Source organism: Acinonyx jubatus, chromosome D2 (assembly GCF_027475565.1).
Source record: "Acinonyx jubatus isolate Ajub_Pintada_27869175 chromosome D2, VMU_Ajub_asm_v1.0, whole genome shotgun sequence".
NCBI lineage: Eukaryota > Metazoa > Chordata > Mammalia > Carnivora > Felidae > Acinonyx > Acinonyx jubatus.
In genome coordinates this window covers 53,470,646-53,491,707 of record NC_069393.1, presented here as the reverse complement: position 1 = coordinate 53,491,707, position 21,062 = coordinate 53,470,646, and the positions used below count along the sequence as shown (strand labels likewise).

General features: G+C 44.8%; 1 protein-coding gene across 50 annotated transcripts in view; it reads left to right on the top strand.

The window, feature by feature from the left end:
* SORBS1 (sorbin and SH3 domain containing 1) overlaps positions 1-21,062 on the top strand; it is a 230,003-nt gene that overhangs the window by 43,842 nt on the left and 165,099 nt on the right. For all 50 annotated transcript variants that reach the window (XM_053207922.1, XM_053207918.1, XM_053207919.1 and 47 more), the window contains exon 2: positions 20,385-20,473. The gene's annotated coding sequence lies outside the window, so the exon portion shown is untranslated. The remainder of the gene's footprint in view (positions 1-20,384; positions 20,474-21,062) is intronic.

Genomic DNA, 21,062 nt, shown 5'->3' with positions numbered 1-21,062 from the left:
CACCTCCCTCACACGTGTTTGGCCAACTGTTGTTCAGGACATCACGCCTCCCGTGGTGGCGTATGATTGCTGACTGAAGCCAGGATTGGCATTCCATCTCTTTGCTGGGTGGAACAGGGCATGTCCGTGCTCTCAAAGCTGTTCAGGTTGTCTTTGAACTTAAACTGGAGCACGTATGCATCCATCTGGGGTTACACGGACACTTGGATATGGTACCACATCCCTTGTCTGGCTTTGCCGACTCCAGACCCAGTGCGGGTAGAACTGATCTTATTTAGTCAGAGGTGGGGATTTGTGGGTGACTTCTTTTCCGTCAGAATCCTCACTCTCTTAGTCACCCCTAACCTCTGTTATACAAGAGAATTTTGTTTATTTCAGAGAATCAGCCCACACACAGGTTTGAAGCAAGTCCAAAAGGAACATTTGCCACTGTGTAAAAACACGTCTCATCTTGCTGCTCTTTGATGAGAACCGGTCCATCCCTTCTATTCACCCCTCCACCAATCCCCCCACCCAACCCCGTTGCCTACATCATTTGTAGCAAACTTACTGTATGGGAATTTACCGGTTTATTTCTCAGAACTGAAGCTAGTGCCTGACTTTCTTAAGGAAATACTTGGGGAAAGCAAAACTGCTTTATTTGTGCTGTCATTTTTCCCCCCATTAGTTTTCATGTATCTTCATAAGGAGATGGCTTGGGAACAGTTACTGAGAAGAATGCAGAGGTCATTAAGAACCAGTATTCATTCCTGGAGTATTCATTCCTGGAGATACAAGCCTGTCAAACAGACCTTATTCCTTTTTAGACGTGGGCTCTGGGACGTGCAGGAGATGCAGCGCCCTGCGTGCTTGTGTCTGGGAAGCATCTAATGGGAAGAAGCGGATTAAGAGCACAGGGCTAAAATGAGAAGTGAGGGCTGGGTGAGGGATTACCCAGAACAGATCCACATTCTCTATGTGGGAGGCCTCTTGTTGCAGACCTAGGATTGTGCCTGGGTCTGTCCTGGTCAATATTTTTTTCTCAGATACTTGGAGCTGTAAAGGGCAGCCATATGAAATGCACAGATCTGTTAGGAGATCTAACAGGGGAGAGAGAGCTTACATTTCAAAGAGTAAACAGAACCCAAAAATCTCTTTTAAGATATGTCCAGCATCTGGATTATAAAAAAAAATCTTCTACGTGTAGGATGGGGGTGACCTGATTTTAAAAGAAGTTTTCATGGGGGAAAAAAAAGACTCATTTTGGAAGCTGAGAAAAAGAGGTAGGTCCCTCTCAGAAGGATGGAGAGAGGAGTAGGTGGTTCTTTAGCTGGATACCCTGATAGTTTCAGGCTTGCCTTCTGGAGCTACTACTTACCCTCCCACCCCCAGGTGAAGCGGGACTGGGTACATGCCCCTTCCACCTGCAAGTGACCCAGGTACAGTGTGAGTTGACTTTGACGTTAGTCCTTCTACCTGGTCTCCCTGAGAAACTCCCTTGCCCACACAAGGAGTCTTACAGATCTGCACTGGCTTTTCCAGGCAGGGGTCTGAGCTCTTTTTCTTTCTGAGGGTTTCCCGGTCAGGTCCTAGGCACTGGGGCTCACGGCTGCCTTTGTTTAAAAAAAGGGAGGGGAGGGGTGCCTGGGTGGCTCCATTGGCTAAGCATCGACTTCAGCTCAGGTCGTAATCTCACACTCCATGAGTTCGAGCCCTGCGTTGGGCTCTGTGCTGACAGCTTAGCTCAGAGCCTGGAGCCTGCTTCTGATTCTGTGTCTCCCTCTCTCTGCTTCTCCGCTGCTCTCTCTCTCTCTCTCTCTCTCTCTCAAAAATAAATAAACATTAAAAAAAAATTTTTTTTAATCTTCAAAATGGTCTTTAGAAAATGGCTAAATGGAACACTTTGTGTTCCTGTTTTAAACTAAAGACCAATCTATTCTGCAAATGCAAAAAATAGCTAGAAGATGAGTTCAGTTCCATAGTGCTTCAGGTTGAGCAAAGGCAGCAGGAAGAAGGTACAGGTGTGAGAGAGGGGACTAAAACAGGAGACGGGGGTGGAGTGGGGAGGGAAGCTAGGGACCGGTGGGCAGGAAGACAGAAAAGCAAAGAGACTTGCACAGGAAGAAAGAAGACACAAAGAGAAAACAGCACAATTTGAGGTGAAACCAATTTGCAGTAAGGAAGGCCTCTGCCCCAGTGCTGCAGTCTTAGGTCTAAGAATTCTGAGGAAATCCCAACCATTAGCAAAAAAGGATTTGTTTTTTCTTTGTAAATGTGTCATGTAGTTAAAATATGACAACCTGATCTGCCTATCCTTACAGAAAGAAATCTTTATTGATAAGTAAGAAGCTAAGGCCCAATTTAATACCTTTGAAAAGATTCCTTCTCCCCTTATGATCGTTGGATGAATCCAAAGAAAGAAAATTCTGTTTTTATTGATCTATGTATATACATATGCACATATATAAAAAGCAACTACCTCCAAGTCATCCAGTGGTTACCTCTGGATGGTGATTAGGATTTTTCCTTTTTCTCCCTGTTTTGGAGGGGTGTTATTTTCTAACTTTTTCTTTTTTTCAATGAACAGTATGACTTTAATCAGGACAAAATTATTAAAACATCTGGAAATAATATTATTTACCTCAAGTAGTATTTTTCCCTCCCCAACCCTAATGTATTATTTTTTTAAATGAAAACTTAAGTTGGGAAATAGATGCATCCAAGGTACCCTAGCCCCTCCCCCCTCCTTCCTTTTAAAATTTGTAGTTGTTATCAAAGTTACACACCCATATAGTTTTAAGAATCAGTCTTACAGGACCATGATTTCCTGCCTCCTCACCTCTACCCCCATTCCCCAGTGGCAGTCACTTACAATTCTTAATGGATTCATCTAGTATTTACTTTCACATTTCTCAATAACTTGCATGTTTTGCTGCTTTGGGGCATTATCTGTTGACTCCTCACCGTATAAGATGAGCGTTTAGCTCTCTTCTCCCTCCCTGTGCACTATCCCCTATTATCTCTGGAGGAAGAAAAATCCTGTCCTCTCTAAAAGTCATGAGTATCATGCCTTATCCTAGAGGGACAAAGGTTCCTTATGTGGAGTGACATTCACATCTTCTGGCTTTTTGTCATCTTGCCAATAAGACTTTTGAAATCTCTCCAAAATTCTATGTTCTAGGTTTGAATTGGGCCATGCATTGTTACTAGCTCCATGAATCAACCAAAACTAAGAGCCTGTTGGAATCTGAACTGAATTAGGGCATCTCCTGGATGTTGCTTTCTTAGACCAAATATCAACTTCTTTTGTTTTCCTTTGCTTTTCCATAAAAGTCGAGTATGGAGAAAAGCCACTATCCTAGTTAATGGTGAGGGCCACTGTTTGCCAGACTTGGGCGTCTTGGGAGTCCTAGAAGGTACCTTCCTTGAGCTCTCCATTCTGGGATAGCCGTCAAAGGGAGGCTTCTGTCTGCATTTGACTGGTGATATTGAAAGTTTGCAAGACTGTGGTAGAGATGCCTGTGTTCTGGGGACCCTGAGGAATTTGTATGAAGTCTTAAAAAGTGTCACCTGTTTCAGAAAAGCTGCTACAGTCGTCTCTGGGTAAGGCATGTAGACCCTACTCTGAGCCTCAAGAGTTTTACTTTGCTCCTAGAGCCACCCACAGACACCTCTGAATTCTCTGTCCAATTCTAGAGGTCGTTCCAATCGCCTTGCCTGTTTTTTGTTGGTTTTTTTTTTAATGTTTTTGTTTTTTTTTTTTTTTTTTTTTAATTTAGAGAGAGAGAAAGAGAAAGAAAGAGAAATTCCCAAGCAGGGCTCAATCTCACAAATCATGAGATCATGACCTGAGATGAAATCAAGAGCCATACGCTCAACCAACTGAGTCACCCAGGTGCCCCTGACCTTACCTATTTTCTCTTGGCTTGTGAGTGGTTCCTACCTTCTGCCCTTTGCCACTATTTATGGCCCTTCTGAATTCTGGGGAAGACTTCGCTGGTCTTACAGCAGGGATTTTACAGTCTTACTCATTCATGAAGAATGAGGGGAGGCAACATGGCAGGACTTCCACTGTGAGAAATGAAGACTCGGAATGTTAAAGTTAAAGGGACCTTAGAAACTACATTGTACAGCTGTCCTTGCACACCTCCAGCGGTGGCTTTCAGTGTTGGGTGGCTCATCTCATTGGAAAGTTCTTTCCTACTGAACTGATGCCCTTGTCTGGAACTCCATTAAATAGGTGAGGGCAACCTTGAAGGTAGAGTTTGTTGAAACTAGTCAACAACTCCCCCCATTACTCTCGCGTAAGCAGTATTAAAAATGATTTTAAGAGGCAACTGTAAAAGATGCTGGTAAAAGTTAATGTTTTCTAAGCACTGAGTGTGTTGCCAGAGAGGTTCAGTTTTATTTTTATTTTTCATTATGATTTTGATTTCTTTGAGTCTGATAGAATGGTATCAGTGACATGAGGAATAATTACAGTATCTTTTGAAATTCTATCCTGGAACCCCACCAGGAACCAACCCAGATTCATGCCAAGGAACACATCATAGGTTTTGGGTTTTTAAAAAATGTGTTTTTAAAAATGCTTGTTTGAAATGCTAGACTTTTTGATACTTACAGAGCATTGTTTTAGTGGGTGGACTTCCTTTTTGATCCTCTAAGTTTAAGTTTTTAGTTCAGTTATGGCCATAGTGACCAATCCTGTATTGTGAGTTTAAGAGGCCTCTGAGAAGCGAGACCTGTGTGTGTGTGCATGCATACACACACATGCATGATTGTCTCCCTTTTGTCAACCAGGTCTAAAGTTCCCTTGATTCTTACTACTGCTTTTATTGATTCTTTAGAGATGCTTGCCATCTTAGGAAAGCTGTGTATAATCATTCTTTAAATAAAAATGACTTGCTGTAAAGAGAGAAACTGGCAGCAAGAAATCAACATGTTAACATTGGTAGTTGGATTATTGTGTTTTCTTTGAGAACTTTGTTTGTTTTCCCAGCTTTCTATGATGAACATGTGTTTTTTAAGTTTATTTATTTATTTTTGAGAGAGAGAGAGAGACAGAGAGCGAGCGAGCAGGGGAAGGGCAGAGAGAGAGAGAGAGAGAGAGAGAGAGAGAGAGAGAATCTTATGGCTGTGAGATCATGACCTGAGCTGATATCAAGAGTCGGATGTTTAACTAACTGAGCTGCCCAGGTAGCTCCTATGATGACCTTGTATTAATCAGGTGCCCCTGTGATGAACACGTATTCATCTGTATTGGAGAAAATTATTTGGGGAAAAAGAAAAGCATGGTTGCTTTCAAACTCATTCCTAGTCTGCCAATGAGGTAACAAGGTGGAGAATACAGGAGGGATGACAGAGTGGACCCAGGGACACTGAGCACCAGTACTGCCTTGGGAACTGTAGGCCCCAGTCTTTTTAACCATCAAAGATGCCTGTCTTTTATTTTTTCTTTTATGCTTATTTTTCTTATAAATGTCCCTGCTTTGAAATATTTCATCTAACCCAACACTGTGGTTATTAAGTAGTAATTCCCCTCTAGTTGATCCATCAAAGATAGACTGCCTCTAATTGTTGCCTGGGTTACTTTATGGGGTTGATGCTGTTCCAGCTGGGGTTGAAGGTGTGATGTTTGAGTTGGCTCTATTGTTAGGCACATCTATGTTCTCCACCTTTATTGCTGCCTGTGTGAAACTTTTTGAGCCAAGGACCCATAGTTGGGGTTCTGCAGTTAGAGCTCTTCTGTGTTTGGGGCCCAGGACCCCTGTATTCCCTCTAGTACTGATACTGATACTTCCCATAAATTTGCCTTGATTTTATTTGTAATGCAACAACATCTAAACAGCCCCAAACCAATAATGATACAGTAAGACTTCGTGACTATGCTAAGCTTTGTCTACCTCCTCATTATCCTCATCATGGCAGTGATAATTGGCATCAGCCGAGTGAGCACACATGGAGTGCCAGATACTGTGTTAAATGTGTATACAGATCTTGTTTGATATTCACAACTCCTCTGCGAAGCAAAGACTGTTAAATAGGCCCCATTTTATTGATGGGGAAACAGGCTCTGAGAGGTTGAGTAATTTGTCCAAGGTCATGAGGCCAAAGAGCCACAAAGCCAGGATTTAAGTTGCTTCCTACCTGTTACACTTTCCATACCCTTTCTCTTCAAAAAAAAAAAAAAAAAAAATTAACATTTATTTATTTTTTGAGAGAGACAGCATGAGCGGGGTAAGGGCAGAGAGAGAGAGAGAGAGGGAGTCACAGATTCCAAAGCAGGCTCCAGGCTCTGAGCTGTCAGTACAGAGTCCAACATGGGGCTCAAACTCACAAGCCATGAGATACTGACCTGAGCCCGAAGTCAGATGCTTAACCAACTGAGCCACCCAGGCAGGCACCCCGTACCCTTTCTCTTTAATCCCTTTCCTCTTTAGTCGGCTCTTTCCAGACCAGGACCTCAGCTTCAGGTGTTCTTCACATCCCAACACATCACCTGCTCGTGGGCCCCTGTGTTCACAGGTCCTCAGGAGGAGGTGTGGGGAAGGTGGCCAGACCCTGGCAATGGAGGCAGTGGGCAGGGTGCCATGGCTGCTGTCCTTGCACCCTGGCAGGCCAGGTCGCAGGGGGCTTATCCCCAGGTCTGAAACTGGAGTTGGGATTTGGTCACTCCTTCTAATTTCCCACCTTTCGAGTGGGGCCTTAAGGGGTGTGCGGACGCATTGCCCAGCCACAGAAATGATGAGTTTGTGTCTTTGGTGCCATTCGTCAGCGTTCTTAACATTTTTCTTTCCTCCAAGAGAGAGGGCATAGAAAGCATCAAATCCCTCTCTCCTGGAAGGATGAGGAAGCTGGGGAAGGTACCTCTCTTCCCACAGGGTGACCTCAGTTCCATTCCAAGGAGACCGTGTGGAACAGGGGTTCTTATTTTTTTGGGTCATAGACCCCTTTGAGAATCTGATGAAAACTTTGGACTCCTCCCTAGAAAAATTATAATAATAACTAACATTGTGTTGTAAGCACTTAAACATGTATTACCTCTTTTAATCCTCCTCCTAACCCTATGAGGGTAGGTACTTTTGTTTTCCCTATTCTACAGACAAGGAAACTGAGGCATTGAGATGTTAAATGGCTTGCCCTTGGGCACTTGTTTACAGAGTGGTAGGACCTTTGTATGTGGTTTCCACTGGACCCCAGGAGCTGGAGAACCTCAGTTCTAGAGTACCAGCCAACTCCTGCATTGCTTAAATATGGAAATGTGTATGTGTAATAAGATAGCAGGTGGATACCACCCCCCTACAGCTGGCGATCGACCTGCTGTCAAGGTGGTGGGGGAAGGAAACGCTGCTGTTGGCTCCCCTTTGCAGAATCTTCCCCCATCCTCTTGGACCAGTTAGGTGCATCTGCGTGGGGTTTCTAAGTGTCCAAGCCTTGCGGGGATCCCACACAGTTATCTAATTGGCATTTAATGGTGGGCGGGGAATCAGGAGTCAGACAATCTGGGCTTCTTCCCTGGTTTTGCCCCTCCAAGCTGTGTGGCTCAGGGAGTCATTCAGCCTCTTCTGAGCCTGTCTGCTCATCTGCCAACCAGAGCGGATGAACTCGGGCCTTCATTAGGATAAGGAAGGTCTCCCCAGTGTGGGAGGAAGGCACTGCCCTTAAGCAAATGGCCTGCGCCAAGTACAGCGTGCACATCTCTCTGTTCGGCTTAATGAGCCCATGTGGCTGCCGACCATGCTTGACAACTGCAGCTTTAGAAAGTACAGAGAGCATTTTCATAGTGATGGTCAGTGATCCTAATGAGATTTTGGAATAGTTTGTACTCCACACTCCTCTTCTTGTCTGCCTTTCTCTTCCCCACCTGTTTGTTCATGACCCCCCACAGCAGGTATCCTTAAAATCATAGATACCTAGAATGTTACTGCTGGAAAGGAACTCTGATCACCTATGGCCAGCCTTCTCATTTTGCAGGAATGGAAGTAGGCTCAGAGAGGTGTAGGAACTTGCCCAAGGCCACACAGCTAATCCAAAACAGAGCCAGAACTTAGGTTAGCATTTTTTCATTTGTGCCACGCGGTTGTCCCTGTGTCAGCCAGACACCACTCTTATCAGTTTTTACCTTGCATGGCTTGTCCTCTCTGCTTCCTTCCTTGAAAGTAGAGGCTGGGCCATCCTCATCATACTCTCTCCCTGTTTCTCCTCACCGCCTCAGTGCAGGGCGAATGAAGGAACAAAGCCATCCGCGGAAGCAGAGCCAATCTCGGAAGACCTTCGGGGCGCTCAGCCCACAGTTCCACACATTCAGATCAGTAACCTCTCCATGCACCAGGATGAGTTTCTGCTGTCGACAGAGATCTGGGAAATACCCCTCTCCGTATACTCCTTTATCCCCATTAATGGAGTGGTGGATAAACCCAGCTTTTGGAAGCTGAGCCAATGTGGCTTATGAATGGCTGTGCTGGCGCTCTGTATCCAGCAGAGGTCTAACCTGGGTATAAAGAGTATCTTTTCTGAAGCTGGTGACATAGCACCACTGGGCATCAGCTTAGCACTCACTGTCCCTTGCCACAGGCCACTGTGAACGTCCAGGGGCTTTCTCTTCTCTCTGCTAAACAGAATTCTATTGTCTGTTACTCAGCTTGTTACCCCACCTTCTTAGGAGAATTTTTCCTGGTTAATTCAGCTTCTGGGCCTTTTTAATATGGAATTAGGGCAACAAATAGAAGCAAAGTTGGAGGACCAGGTGCTGGGGGTGGTCAGTGTGTGTGTGTGTGTGTGTGTGTGTGTGTGTGTGTGTAAGGAGGGGCTCTGTTTGTATCTGAGAAGACCCAATGCTCATGTGACAGAAGAAGAAATGCCAGAGAAGGGAAAGGAGAGGGAGGAAGAAGTGTCTATGGGCTGGGGGTTGAGAAGAGTGAGGAGAAGGAGAGGAGCCAACTTAGAAAAATGGCTACTGTGTGTCTGAAGCATACAAGCAGTAGAGAAGGAAGAGGACTTTTAAAGATAGCTCCCCATGCATTATTCTCTCTTGGTGTTCAGCAAAGATCCAATAACATTTTAAATTTTTATTCTGTTTAGACTGGCTTGTTTGCTTACATGGCTACCAAGTGGAGACTGTACTGCGTGGTGACCCAGTTGTATTGATGTTCATCTGGTGTGTTCTATCTGGGAGGCAGGCTGGCTGAGGGGCAGAAGGACATGAGAAGCAGACTCTAGAGGGTGGGTGATCTGGAGGAAATGCCCCCGTGGTGGGGTTTGTGACTGGTGTGCCAGAGTCAGCATGCAGGTGGTATTTCTACCCTCTGAACAAACTCTAGATAATTTTCCTGCACTAAATATAAATATATCAGAGTTCTCAGATTCAGTGCCTAATCACTTTGTACCCATTGGCAGAAAAAATACGAGGCAGTTCATTAGTGGGGGGAAATGCAGCGATTCATTTATGTTGTATTTTTTCCATAATTAAATTGCCATGAGAAAAAGGACAAGGTTGAGTTTACTGGCTGTCTTACTGATGGAACTCTTACTGGGGAAGAATATTTAAATTTTTGTTCTCCAAGAAATTGTTCTTTTGTACTGGTTTGAGATGGAGGTGACTTAGCACAGAGAGGGTTTTTAAACCAAGGGAAGGAGCGGTGCCTGGTTTAGATAGACAGAGTTCTTTCTTCTGCCAGTGTGCCTCCAAGGGTCCATTGCATATGCTCTGCCCATCCAGCATTCACATTCAGTAAGAGGACTTCTTCCAGCGGCTGATGGCCCTGGAATAAGCAGGCTGCTGGAATGTGCAGGTCTGTGCGTGGAGGGAGTCCTGGCCCATTTCTGGGCTCCTCGGAGGGCAGGAGAGATGCTTCTGCAGAAGAACCCAAATCTTTGGCCTGAGCATTGAGAAAGTTCAGGCAAGCATCGGTGCTTTTGGGTACTAGGCAAGGGCGGAAAGGGGACCTGCCCTGGTTCCTACCCTGTTGTTAGTGGGATAGTTTTTTGTTTTGTATTAAGCCCAATTGCCAAGCTTTTGGGCACCTTAAAATTACCTGTAATTTTTGATCCTCTTAAGGGGCCTTGTGTGAGGACAGGAAGTGTCAGCTGCCTTCTGGTGTTTGAAACAATGTCCAGGGCAGATGGTTGTTTCCCACCTAGCTTTAAAAGATGTCAGGAAAGCAGCCCTCTGCAGGTGAAAGGCCTTGGTCAGCCCCTGGCCTCTCCTTGGGCCACACCTGCCTTGTTCGGGCTGGCCCCACTCACTGACGGTGGCCTCAGACATCTCAAGGCAGCCCTCATGGTGTTGGTCACACTTCTCAGCCATGTAAGTGTTTCTGGGGGACTCCTAGACCACGGGCATCAGGATGCTCCAAGGTTCTCGTAAGTAATGAATATACCAAGTGGACAATCAGAGTCTCTGGGGGATGGGGTGATTCCTTTGTACCCTCTGGATGGAGAACCACTATGCCACCTGCAGCCACTGTGGAGAAGTGGGCATTGCGGTTAGTAAGTTTGATGCCAGGAGATCTTGGGCTCAGGTTTTAGGGTTAAGGAAGTTGGGAGAAGGGAGGAAAGTGCGCAGGTGTGGAGTACCAGCTGTTGGAAGATGCCGTGCCTTTTTCATTTATGCTCAGCCCAGTGTGCTGTATGTTATGATGCCATGCACAGGGGAGGAAACAGTGTCAGAGAGATTAATAGCTTGCTTAGGATCATGCATTTGGTAGGTGGAGACCAGGCTTGACTGAAGTCCTCATTTTTTCCATTATGGCTTTAATCCCCATGCTAGAATGTTGACCATGACTGTATGTGTTAAGATTTTCTAGTAGCCACAGTGAAAAGGTAAAGAGAAATGAGTGAAATTAATTTTAAACATTTTCTTTAACTTAGTATATCTAAAATACTTCAGTATTTAATCAGTATAAAATATGTCAATGAGATATTTTACACTCTTTTTTTTCCATACCAAGTCTTCAAAATCCAGTATGTGTGCTACCTTCAGAGAACATTTCGTCATACTAGCTACATTTCAAGGGCTTGGTGGCCAGGAGTGGCTAGTGACTACCTTACAGGACAGCCCAGCTCTAGCATCTGTGTACTGGAGAGGCATGTCCTGCCCGGCTGCCCAGAGTAGCAAGGGATTTCTAAATTCGTGGTTTGCAAAGGCCACGGGATGAATCAATACTGGGCAGTCTTCGTGTCGCCTGAGGAGGGGGTATTATAAGTCCTCAGTCTAGGGTCCCAGGTGATTCTTCTGTGTAACCTGATTGGAAACAACTGCACTCAAAGCATTCACTGGGCAATTTACCTGGGTTCTGTGGCTTTGCCCTGCCCCCTCGTCAGGGACACTTGCATTCCAAGCACGTTCTCTAGGGGTGGGGTGGTGGTGTGATGGGAAAGGTGGGGGAATGTGTGCCCTGAGGGCTCTTTCCCTCCCCTACTGAATAGAACTGCAGTTTCAATGGAAAAAAGGACTGCTTATTTATCTGGATGTGATCATGCATAAGGGGTGGGACCTTTCCTTTTGGTGGCTGAGAGCGGAGTCCTGTGTTCTCAGGAAAGGTAAGATGAAAAGAGTAAAAATATTTAGGGAAGAATGGGATACTGTGTATACTTAAGCTGTGTTTTTTTCCCCAGTGGTGTGGTTTTGAAATTTATTTGCTGACTTAGTGCAAGAAATCTGGTCCTAAAGAGTTACAGTCCAGGGGTCCAAGCCTCAAATGCCTCCGAAGTCCGGCAGGTAACAAGCCATGAAGGGTAGGAGATGTCAACTCCAATCTTAGGAATGTTCTTCATTTTCACAGATCTTGCAATCTCCCTTTTTATCTGGAAATATAAGACACTCTTGGTCCATCATTTTCTTACTGTTAATAGAGAAATATTTCTCTAAGAGAAGAAGCAGTCCAAGCATGGTAAATGGCAGTGACACTTGTGCTTGGTCTTTAGGGAGACCAATCTGAGAGCCATGCCCCTCTAAGGGGGGGTAGCTACTACCCAGCTCCATCCAGCTGTTGTCCTTGAGGCCCAGTGTTACCAGATCTTGTTATTTTAAGGAGTGCAAAGGTAAAATCTTGGCTTTCTTCCTTTTAATTTAGAACGACAGTTAAATCTTGAACAACACAGATTTGAACTGCACAGGTTCACTTATGCCCAGATTATTTACAGCACTATAAATGTATTTTTTTCTTCCATAATGATTTTATTGACATTTTCCTTTCTCTAGCTTTATTGTAAGAATACAGCATACAGGGGCGCCTCTGTATCTCAGTCGATTGAGTGTCCAACTCTTGATTTTTTGGCTCAGGTCATGATCTTGGGTTGTGGGATTCTCTCTGTCTGCCCCTCTCCTCAACTTGCATGCATGTTCTTTCTGTTTCTCTAAAAAAGAAAAGAATACAGTATATAGTACATATAAAATATGTGTTAACTGGTTATGCTATTGGTAAGGCTTCTGGTCAACAAGAGGCTCTTGGTAGTTCAGTTTTAGGGAAGTGAAAAGTTATACGGGGAGTTTTGACTGAGTGGCAGGTAGGCACCCCAACCCGTGTTGTTCAAGGGTCTACTGTAGTTCTAGATTCACAGGCAGTGAAAAAGGCTGTAGGCCCTGTATGTCCTTCTCCCTGCTTCAATTGGTGGTAGCACCTTACATAATTACAGCTCAGCATCAAGACCAGGAAATGGGCACTGTTGCAATCTACTATCCTTATAGGGGGTTTGCTAGTTCAGTTTATGTACGTGCTCATTTGTGTGTACACATGCATGTGCGCGTGTTCTGTGCAGTTTTATCAAGTGCAGATTTGTGTAACCACCTCTACAGACAAAGTCTTTGGCTTTTAAATTGTGCAGATATATCAAAAACTCTTTGGGTCTAAAGTACATGCGGTAGGCCAGGTGTGGCCTTCTGAGCCTTCAGTTTTCAGCCTCTGTTCTAGTCTCGCACTTTCATTTTTTTTTTTATTCACATAAAATTCATGTAACACAGGATTCACTACTTTAACCCTTTTAAAGTATTCAGTGTTTTTTAGTACATCCACAGTGTTGTACAACTATTTCCACTACCTAATCCAGAACGTTTTCATCACCCCGAGAAGAAACCTGTATCCATTAGCATTCACTCCTTCCGTCCTTCCCCTTAGTCCCTGACAACCACGTATCTACTTTCTGTTTTTATGGATTTCTTCTTCTGGACATTTCATGCAAATGGAATCATACTACTCTATATACTGGTCTTTTGTGTCTGACGAGCCCTTTCATTTTATAGAGAATGAGACTTGAGGCCAGAGGGCAAAAGTGATGTGCCCACTAATATACAGCTAGTGAGTGGCCAAGTCTTTACTTGAACCCAGAACCACTACTCTTGGTACCATATCTTTGTGCCTCTCACCATGCAGGTGTTTGTTTTTATAATATGATGATAAAACTGCCACCCCAGCTATTTTCATTGGTTTTAATTAACATGCTACCAACAGAATGTCTTCTGTTACTTGTGCTGAGTGTTAAGGTTCTTTAGGGAATCACTGTGGAAATGAAAACTGTCAAAGAGAAAATAGAACAATTCAATTTAGTATGCTTTTTAAAAAAAGTTTATTTATTTTGAGAGAGAGAAAGAGAGCAGAAGAGGGTCAGAGAGAGCAGGGGGAGAGAGAGAATCCCAAGCAGGCTCCATGCTGTCAGCACAGAGCCTGACGCAGGACTCAATCTCACAAACCATGAGATCATGACCTGATCCTAAACCAAGAGTCAGTGCTTAGCCGGCTGAGCCACCCAGGCACCCCAATTTAGTATGCTTTTACTGAGTACCTCTTGTGTGCTAGGTTCAGGACCAACAGGGATGAGTTAGACTGGACCCCCCTAACCATCAAGGAATAGTCAGATGAGAGAAACAGAAGAAAGAATTTCAGGATATTAGGGTAAATATCATGACTGTAGGGTAGAGGGAAAGGGCACCAGGTCCAATGTGGGGAGCTTTGAGAAATGAGAGGAAGTTAACAGGTACTGAGACAGGAGATGCCTGAGCAAAGGTTGAGACTTTAGGAGTTGTAGGTCTGCACACTTGAGCTGTGAGCTGATTGGTAGTGATGGAGCAGGAAATGGGGAGCTGGGGTATTGGAAACACAGCTGGAAGAGTGTGCTTGGGTCAGAGTCCTGAAGGTCAGCTACCCTTGTGGATGTCTGAAACTTTAAAGCTCGGGATGGCTGAATAGAAGCGGAGTAGGAGAAGCCAAAGTTGGGAATTGAGTCTCCAGGGGAATAACCAAGTCTGAGCAGTTGGGGTAGGGAGTGGGATATAGGGTGGTGGACCTAGTACCCAACTATCAACAAGATTGAGAAGAATCAAGGCAAGGGAAGCCAGGAGACCATTCCAGAAGCCATGCCATGATGAAGTCATGTCATAGGACATGTTTGGAGAGCTCTCAGTCCTGTTTCCAATGGCCTGCCTCCACCTCCTTGTTCACCCACTTAGCAGTGATTTATTGAGCACTTGCTTTGTGCTGGGGTTACAGCAGTGAACAAGTCAGGCAAGATTCCTGCCCCCTGGGCAGGATAAATTTATCCTGCCCCCTGGGCATGGATAAATGAGGTAATTACAGATTGTGATAGTCCTACCGAAAAAGTAGCTTTTGCTGGTAGGACTAAGGTTAGGCAGTCTGGGCTGGCCTGAGTCAAGAGGTGATATTGGATCTGAGTTCCCAATGGTGAGAATACCCCAGCCACGGCAAGAGCCCGGGAAAGAGCCTTGCAGGCAGAGAGAACAGCAATTGCAAAGACCCTAGAGGGAGGGAGTCCCTGGCCATCTGCAGGAGTACTCTGGGCTTTGTCAAGGTTTCCTTGGGTGGCAGGGGGGTGGGAGGAGGACAGTGGGGCAAATCAGAACAGGTATTTTGTGGAGGGTATCCTGTCTCAGGAGGAGAGGAGGGAGGGAACCTTCCTGAGGAAGAAAAACATATCCCAGTGGAAGAAAGTATGAAATCACTCATACTTAAATGATTCATTTAAAGTAGGCGTGCTTTTTTTTTTTTAAGGGGAAGCTAAAAATTATTTTGCTATTTTTCAACTAATTTTATTCTATTTTATGAGCTTTGTGTTGTTCACAGAACTTGGAAACCTTCATTCTGCTTCCTACTGAAACTGGAGTAGGTGGGAGGACTTTATAAAGTGTCCCAAACCCACTTTCCTCTGCCAGTGGGTGTGGAGGGAGGACAACTGGGCAGTGGGACCAGGGACAAGACTTGGTTGAGGTACCTTGGCACTGAGCATTTTGGAAGCTTCAGTGGTGCTGGATGTGGCACTGTTTACTGTGCCAGCGGGGATTTGTTCTGGGAAATAGGGAAACGCTTTCTGGGCCAGTAAAGGGGTTCATTTTGCATATATTAGAAAATCATCTTGAATAAAATGATTAAAAAAAACACTGCACAAAAGAAATAAAGATAATTGTTCTGATTTGTTTCCTTCCCGAGTTGGTCAGCCTCAAGGCCAGTTGGGGATTTTTCCAATTCTAGACTAGGTTTCTGAGCAGAGTTCTTCCGAGTCCACTAAATTAGTGGGCTAATTAGTGGGTGCCTAGATTTCAGAGGCTAGTGGCAGGCCTGAGTAGTTAAGAGATGGGTTGGCTTGACTATCCTTCAGCTGAGAGATATGAAATTTGAGGTATATCATGAAGGAACATGGAGGGTTTGAAGGCGTTATATTGGCATACAGTGATTAGCCAGGCAAACAAGCTAAAAGATTCCTTAAAGGGTAAACAACAGAAGAGGTAAGTGCAAATCAGTGCTTAGTACTATGAAGGAGAGGTACATGGTGTTCTGGGGGACCAGAACTGTTTGGATGGTCCAGGTGTTTGGTAGGAATGAAAGTGGCTAACATGACTTTCACAACATCTAGCATTATTCTATATTCTTGGGATAAAGTAGAGAGGAGGATGTAAATGAGAGAGGTGATGGTTCAAAGGCAACTTGTGTGATTTCTTTTGGAAGGATGGGTCAGAGAAATGTCTTGTTTTAGGCAAGGACGTAATAATACTGCAGGGAAACAATGGATTGCCTAAAAATTAAAGACTGCAGAAGGGACAGATTAGTATCTTGAGCTTTTCCTAGACTTCCTGTCCCACCTTTGTTCTTCCTAATTTGCAATATGGCTCAAGGTGGGGGGGGGGGACCCTTAGGTTGAAGGGGATGTGTAAGAGTGTCCTTGTTCTGGTGAAGGATACTATGGGTTGCTGCTGGGCCTTGCAATCAGGAGGGCTGATGTTGGTCAGCTGTGGGTTTCTCTGGTGCTGGGCTGTGAAGGTCACCTGGTAGCATCTGGTGATGTCAAGAAAGAGGTCTTTCTAGGCTGGCCCATTCACGGAACTAGCTTACTCCCATCTGTCATCTTTGTGGCACACAGCATTTACTTTGCCATTCTTGACTTGAGATGCCTCAGGCTGTTACTTAACCACAAAGTGGGAATCTGGAAAGAGAAATGCTCAGCTGGCTTGGCAGGTTTCTAGGCATTGCAGTGATCTTCAGCATTCTGCTGTTTGGTGGGCAGTAAGGACTCGAGGCAGAGTACTTTGTGCCTTGGAGCCATTCCTTGAAGACCACCGTGATGACTGGATGCTTCCAGACCCTGTGCCCTGGCAGGGTGAGCCTACATAGGTGTGAGGGCTCAGATATGCTGAGGCTGGACAACTCCACTGAGTTTATCTGGAGGCACTGGCATTAGGTCATGGTATACAGGGACTGAGGCAGAGGGGGCCCCCTTCACTGGCTGCTGGCATTCTATGTTTTTATTTTTTAAACATTTTTTAAGTTTATTTTGAGAGAGAGAGAGCGCGCACACAAGCAGTGGTGAAGGGCAGAGAGAGAATCCTAAGTAGGCTCCGCGTTGTCAGTGCAGAGCTCCATGTGGGGCTCGATCTCAAAAAATGTGAGATTGTGATCTACGCTGAAATCAAGAGTTGGATGCTCAACTGCTCAACCGCTCAACTGACTGAGCCATCCGGGTGCCCCTCTATGTTTATTTAATAGAGTAAAAGGAGTTAAGGTGTGCCTGGGTGACTCAGTCGGTTGAGCACCCAACTCTTGATTTCGGCTCAGGTCATGATCTCAGGGTCATGAGATGGAACCCTGTGTGGGGCTCTTCACTGACAACGTAGACCTTGCTTGGGATTCTTTCTCCCTCTCTCTCTGTCTCTCTCCCACTTCCCTGCTTGCATGCGTGCGCGCGCTCTCTCTCTCTCTCTCTCTCAAAATAAATAAACATAAAAAAAAGAATAAAAGGAGTTAAGTGTTGTTTCACATAATGTGATGTAGGGAGTAGGTAAACATACTGAGAGTATACAACTCCCCCAAAGCCTGAGTCCTTGCATCCTGCCCAGAGGATGCTGAATTAATGACCTCGCGGAGATTGTTCTGGAGCTTCTGAGTGAAAGATACTTTTTTCCAAATGAGTAGGAGTCTGGGTGTCAGAGTCACCTGAACAAAGCCTGGGCCTCCAAATCAGAGATTCTGATTTAATAGGTCTGCGGCCCAGTATTTTTTTTTTTTTTCCTGGTGATTCTAATTTTCAGCCAGATTTGGGAACCTTCCCACCAGTTACAGATCCAGGGAAGCTCTTCCCACTCCTGAGGTGACTTTTGCCTCCTTGCTTGCCCGTACTAGCCTTGAACCCTGAGCCCTAACCACGGGCACATGTTTGGTCTTCACTCCTCTTTATGTCCCTTTCCAAAATGTGTCTTTTGGGGTGCTACCCCCTGGCTTTGCTTCAGCCTAGATTGGGGCTGGTGGCTTATCTCTTTCTTATCCATGAAGAACAGGAGAACTGCATCTGGAGATTTTGATGAGCAGATATTCTGGGACATTTTCTTAACAAAACTCCCTGCTTGAGGCTTGACTGTGTAGTAGATTCTGGCCATAGAAATCCAGGCCCTGAGGTAGAGGCGGGATGGTTTGTGACTGGCACAGGGAAAAAAAAAACTATCAGCTGTCTTCTCAGAGACACGATGGAAGTACTGTCAGTATTTCTGCCACCATGTTTTCGGCCCTGCTGACTCTGGGACAGCATTGGTTACCCTGAGGGCGTCCTAGGTGGGCATTGTCAGGGAATAGGGCTGATTTGGTGGCATTCTTGAAATGGGTGCTTGGCGAGACAAACATCCAAGAGTACACATGACATCTCAGCAGTTGTTGGGTCAGGTGGCAGGAGTTTTTAAGACCAGCAAGATAACATGAGATCTGGACAAGACCAAGTTGGAGGGGCTGTTCACTCCTTGCTCTTGCTCCTCTTGTCCCATGGCCTGTGATTCCTACCTTCCCCTCTTTTCTCCCCGCTGCCTGTTCCCCTCCCTTCCCTGCTTTAGGATTTCCTGAGTGTCTGCCCATGACAGGAAGTGTCCGTTCACCTTGGCTGCACCAGGAAACCCAGCTCAGTGCTCCCAGAACGCCTGTGCCCACCCCGATCTTCAGGTTTACCCATTGTGTTAGAACTCTTCTTGAGTGTCAGATCGTTTACCTTGACAGAGCAACTTAAGGGCAAGGACTGGGTCTGGTTCGTCTTTGCCTTTTCATCACCTTGCACACTGCCTGGTGTGTAATAGGGTTCGTAAATAATCTGTCGCGTGATCAAGGAATCCATACATTCTTTGAGGGATGATATAAATAACTCTTACCAAGATCTTATAGTTGAACATTGTTCGTCTATTACAGTCTAGTAACTATATATAAGCTAATTGATAGCCTTGTATTCAAAATGCATTTTAAGGGACATTTTTCTAGCATATAGAGTATTTCAGACAGCTTGGGACATTAACTGAGCACTTTTGAGGTAGTAGATGCATTGTGTTTATGAGAATTCTTTTTTTTTTTTTTTTTTTTGTAATTAAAGGAGCAATGTTACTGAAAATGTCACATTAGGAAGTGAACCCTTAGGGCACCTGATGGAACTTACCTTCATTTGTCAAAGGAGAGTATGACAGGCCTTTCAGTAGAGTGAGTTGGATAATTCAGCTGTATCTCCTTGAATTTAATATTGGCTTTAAAAGACCCACATGTACACACGTGTATGTGTGTGTGTGTATATTTAAAATATTTTTTGTTTTATAATATAAGGCAGGGGCGCCTGGGTGGCTCAGTCAGTTAAGCGTCTGACTCTTGATTTTGGCTCAGGTCATGATCTCACAGCTCATGAGATGGAGCCCTGCATTCAGCTCTGCACTGACAGTGTGGAACCTGTTAGGGTTTCCCTTGCTCCCCCTCTCTCTGCCCCTCCCTTGCTTGCCCCCCCCAATAAATAAATAAACATTAAAAATATATGTAAGATAACTATGCGGCTTGGGGCTCCTGGATGGCTCAGTCGGTTAAGCGTCCAACTTTGGCTCAGGTCATGATCTTACTGCTCGTGAGTTCAAGCCCCGTGTCCGGCTCTGTGCTGACAGCTTGGGCTCCAGGCTCCAAGCCTGCTTCAGATTCTGTGTCTGTCTCTCTGCCCTTCCCCTGCTTGCACTCTGATTCTCTCTCTCTCTCTCTCTAAAATATAAAATAAAACATTTTAAAAATTAAAAAAAAAAGATAACTAAGCAGTGGGACCTAGTCAAAGAGTTCTGGATTGGCAATCAAGAGACCTAGGTTCTAGAATTAGCTCTGCTTCTGTGGGAGTAGGCAAGTCAGTTTCCTGCTTAGGCTTTTATAATATGAAAGTGTTGTGCTTGTTCAGGGATTGCAAATGTCTGCAAGAATGGGGTTACTAACTTAAGTTGCTGTATGTGCTATACCATTTTTCTTTCTCTTAGAACCCTGTCCCCTTTTTCTTTTATGTTCCCACTTCTGTTAAGTTGAGGGAAATATTTCTGTATCACACACACACACAGGAAGACCAAGAAACCCAGTAATATAAGGGCAATGAGAATCACAGCTCTCTCCATGGTGAGGCGTTAGGGAGTGGTAGGGACTGTGGCATATTGGAGTAGCCAAGCCTGCTTATGAAGGGCAGCTATCACTTAGCACACCCGATCGTTTTTAGATGTATATGTGGACCATGTTGACTGTTTTTTTTTTCCCCCTAAGAGAACTCATAAGTCTGGGTTTTATGTCACCTCTCTGATGTTTAAGTTTTGGCTTAAATTTTCTAAGCCCATCCTTCAGATCAATGTAATACTACTATAGGCTAGGTGTAGCCCACTGGGCTTTCAGTTTGGGATCCCTGTTGTAGATGATCTCTAAAGCTTCTTTCTGCCCAAGCAAGGCCCATCTGATTCTAATGGGGACCATTTCAGCTGGTGAACTAAAGATTGTTGTTCTAGTTGGGGAAGATAGTGGGGCTAGAAGAGGAGTATGGGGGCTTAGGCCTAACCAGGATGCCTGCCAATTGGTGTTTTGGCTGGCCGCCTCCCCTTGTGGAGAGACCACAGGGTGCCTGATTCATACCAGATGTTTTGTTTGTCATTGCAGGAGTTGGCATTTGTTGGAAGAGTTTGTGAAACCTTCTCTCTGCCCAGAGCTCCGGGACCAATGCATCTTCCCACCACCTTAAACCACTGGTAAATATGTTCTGTTTCGTTTCTTCTTTTGCAGCAAAGGGAACTATTTTTGGTGCACTATAGAATGTGATTTTGGGAGAACCACACTGTCCTTACTGTTCTAGAAGGAAGAACACTGGGCTGGGCCTAGGCATATCTGGGTTCTGGTACCTACTTGGTTGTGCCATTTTTACTGTGCGATCTTAGGTGAATTGTTTGACCTCTCTGGGCCCTAGACAGAGAAATGAATCCTACCCTGCTAAAAGAGATATGTATGGGAGATTGCTTCCAAGGGAGTAAAGTGCTGGGCAAGTATAAAGTAATCCTATTTAGCTGTGAGATGTAGAGCTGGGTAATTCTAAGCGAACACATTAAAATGTGAACACGTATGTTGGAAACATGGACTTAAATACCTATTTTCTGAGTCTTCCAGAGTGGTGTTTCAAGACATTTGCATTTTCCGTTTTTCCCCCTTCCTACCACTGCTGCAGCTGCCGTTTTCTTGAAAGGTTGAATTAACTGCACTTCACAATTACCTTCATTTTGGAGATCAGATAATTTCAGTTAACAAATGTTTTTCTTTCCAAAAGACACTTAATTACTCCTCACA